This window comes from Olea europaea, chromosome 16 (assembly GCF_002742605.1).
Source record: "Olea europaea var. sylvestris chromosome 16, O_europaea_v1, whole genome shotgun sequence".
Classification (NCBI taxonomy): domain Eukaryota; kingdom Viridiplantae; phylum Streptophyta; class Magnoliopsida; order Lamiales; family Oleaceae; genus Olea; species Olea europaea.
In genome coordinates this window covers 10,957,049-10,960,946 of record NC_036252.1, presented here as the reverse complement: position 1 = coordinate 10,960,946, position 3,898 = coordinate 10,957,049, and the positions used below count along the sequence as shown (strand labels likewise).

Here is a 3,898-nt window from a genome sequence, read left to right as displayed (position 1 = left end):
TCTATTAGTTGGTAGAACCATGTCTGTGACCGACTGAGTATAAGCCAATAATAAAGGCTTGTTTGATTGGGTCATCGTGCTCATTAAACATTTTTCTGTTACCAAAAATTGATTGTCTAGATACTGTGACCGTGTGAGCAGTACATTCGAAAATGTAAGAAAAATGTACATGCCTATTTTTGGGTTTATACCCTTTCTGAAACCAAGCCAAGAACGTTGATTTATCAGCTTCTTTAACGTGGTCTTTATAATTTCCAAATACAATAACATTACCATGATGCCGGGATACCTTTCCTTTCCTCACAACAAATGGAGAAATATCCTCGTGGGCATTGAAACCCACTTAACTGGTAAGTCCAAAGCTAGTTCAAGAGTTGGTGATCCCTATGAAATGTAAAAATGACATTTAGTTTGTATAAATTCGATTTACTCATTGTGTGACTAGCAGATTACACAAAAAGAACAAAATGTGAATACTTTTTCATCAACATTTTTGGATGTTGTGATCACATCAAATATAATAGATCTACCTGCTTCTGAATTTTTGCAGAATGCTAATCATTCAGTTGTGTGTATCCGATACCCAAGTCAAATGATGGCAGTTGAAGACTACATGGAAAAACAACATCGTCATATGGGTCGACCTTTCCCTTCCCTTTCCTATTGACAATGGGTTCTAGTTTTTCCACCTATATGTGAAATAGAGAATTTGAGAGATGAAAACAATAACTACGATAAGTGAAAGATAGATTGAACATACCATGTACCTACCTTGTCAATATTGTCGAATCCTCCGCAACATGACTTTCTTCACTTCCAACTACAGCTGCTTTCGTAACTCCAAACTCATTAACATGACAACCTTTCCTGTCATTGAATCGCCTTAAAGTCTCATCCATTGAATTTGAAATCATTGCAGTCACGGATTCAAACAGGAATTACATGTTCGTCCTAATCTCAGTCATGTCACATTTTAACCGTCCTTGCATTAGGATGATTTCAGTCATCTTGTTAGTCTGATCAACGTTGAGGCTCGACATTTATGACTTGATGGCGTCCATCTCCATGATTAATAATTTATTTTGTGACTTAAGTTATGATATTTGCACTTTCAACTCGTGAAGTACCTATAAGTAGAGTAAGACAGATAGATACATGTGACCTTCAAAAAGATGCCTGTGACCAAAAGAACTGTGACCAAATATTGAAAATATTTGAGCTGACATGAATAGAATCTTACAGCACTCCATTGCGTCCCATGATATTGTGGCTCATTTGGAGAATGTTGGGCAACTGAAGGGCCTTCATCAGCACGAGGTGTTTCCTGATGGGATGTCATCTCACATCATTGTGGAGGATCCACAAAATCATCGTCGTCATCTGTAATGTGAGCATGTCCAACACCAATATCCGTTACCAAAGGCACTGATTCTTCACTCATGGGTTCAGGGTCAATGGACTTTTCCTTCCTGCGTTCCTTTCGATGGCTACCCCAGGAAAACTCTGGTTGAATTGGTTTGTTATGCTGCATGCCATCCATGTATAGCATTGCCATTTTAGCTTCAGTAGGTACCAAGTCACAGATTTCAATCTGCATTACAGTAAAGATTAGAGAACAATAATTTTAAAATATCTTCAACTATAAGTAGAGTAGGGATTACTAAACCATTACATTAGGCTTGTTGAAGAAGTCGGGCTCCTCCAACTTAGAAGTAGAAGGTTGCTCGTTTGCATTCCATTTTTTATTCGAAGGTGCGTCCTCGATATCCTTGTGACAATAACTTCATCTAGATCAGGGAAGGTTTCGTAGATCTATGCTTAAAAGGCTGCCAACATAATTCGTAGTCCATAGTGTGAGGTTTGTCGACTCAAAGCATCTTTCAAATAACTCAAAGTAATCTCGAACAGTAACTTTTCCCATGGAAAGCTGTTCAGCACAGAGAAGTCCTCAACAAGCATGAACAAGTAATGGTCGACGACTTTCTTAGAATCTCTAGAAAATAAATAGGCAGTAATGAAGTACATTGTCTTTAGTTGTGACGGTCTACTTTGTCAAAGGCCCATGTCACTATCGCCAAAACATCTCAGTCCCATGACCATGCAAAACTCAGATATAGAGAATCTAACAAAACGCCCAACAACTAAAAACCACATCTCTTGAGGATTAGGTTGATGGACCTGCCTCAAAGAGGAAGTAGTGAATTAATTGTGGTTGTACCACAATTTCATGACAGTCGAGAAAATGGGCAAAGCATGTTCTCCTCATAATGAGCTTCTGTCCGTGGGATAATTTTGCTTCAATACTTGAAGCACACCTTTGTTAACCGATGTTGTAATCTTTCCTGGGAACCAACGTTCTTTCGGTATAATGAATTGCCAATCCTACACAAAGTGTTTAGAAAGACCCAATGTTAAGCAAATGTAGTGAAATCACATAAGTTAGATGTATGTAACTGTATACTCAGGCTACAAATACATTCACATTGTTGTATAACCATAACTAATATGGTCACAAGTATGTGTAGTGATATGAATCCAGGCCTCACATCCACAACAAACTTGGTCATAGACGAATACGAATATCGTGGTCACATGTCATAAGTATCATAGTCTATAGTCAAATGAATGAAGGCACAGAGGTATGTATTGTTATGCAATAAAGCCACATAATTGTTCATAAACCATGTTACAATCCGGTCACATGTATTCATTATGTTGTGCATTCAAGCTGCACACCATAGAAGACACAATCATAGTTTGACATCTTGGTCAATGAAAGCCTCATTGTTCATAATGAATAAGGTCACGGATGTAGGTACGACGATTCAATAAAGCCAGATTTTATCTGAAATTGAGGTCACATTTTGAATATGCATGGTCACATAATAACTATTCATCAACAACGTTAACAATCAGGTCAGATGCATAAATCAGGTCAATCATTAAAGTCATACATTCATAACTGCCTCGATCACATATTGACATCTTGGTCGCATGAATCCTCATTATTGATAATGGCAAAGGTCACAGACATTGTTATGCAATTAAGCCACAGTTCAGCAGAAATCTAGGTCACACCCAGGATTGGTACCAAGAACCCTAAGCTAACGAATACAGCCGATTAACGTCGCAAATATCACATGAAACTTCAATGCTTGTAACCCGTGAGTTCCATCTACATGTGTACCACTAAAATTATAACAGACAATACCTAAAATTATAAGTACCTTGTTCGACCGTACTTTCTTTGCAATCAAAGACGCTGCGTGCTTATTAGGTGGGGTTTTTTTGGGGCTAATCTCAGATTTTCTCTTGCTTCTACAGTCTGACGTATCTTCGACATTGATAACTATCTTTGCAACCTTTGACTTCTCCATTTCACTTGTCAACAAAAATTTGGGCGAAATGGGCGAATGTATTATATAGTGATTGATATGGCCGATGCTGATGATACTGCGATAATGTTGAAAAATATTGTATTCTAAATTACCGGAAGTGGAATCAACGAACTAATTACAATTTGGGGAAAAACTTTTGGAAAATGGGGAATTGTGGACACTTGCGAGGAGCCGTGTAGAGGATTGAGAGATAGGGAGAGAGAGTGGGAGATAGATTAAATGGATTACTATGGAAGTTATGATAATTAAGATTCGAATTGCGATATTGAGAAACACGACAGTTGCAATACATATCATTTAAAAATTAAATTATAATTTAATATTTAAATATATAATAATTAAATTGAAACTTGAGATTTGCATAAACAACTTTGGAGCCCGACTCTTACACTAGGATCTCCAAATACCGGGAATTCTGTAATTTCCACAATCGGAATTAATTTAGACAAGAGGAATATTTATGAGCCTTACGAAAATAAATCTCAGGCCCAATTTTGTGA

General features: G+C 37.3%; 1 long non-coding RNA gene across 1 annotated transcript; it reads right to left on the bottom strand.

Moving 5' to 3' along the window:
- Positions 1-536: 536 nt before the first annotated feature.
- LOC111412815 lies at positions 537-1,582 on the bottom strand. Its single transcript, XR_002706109.1, has 3 exons — positions 1,241-1,582; positions 772-1,127; positions 537-689 (listed from the first exon to the last, which is right to left on the bottom strand). It is a non-coding gene; the product is annotated as an uncharacterized LOC111412815 (long non-coding RNA).
- Between the last annotated feature and the right edge of the window lie 2,316 nt (positions 1,583-3,898).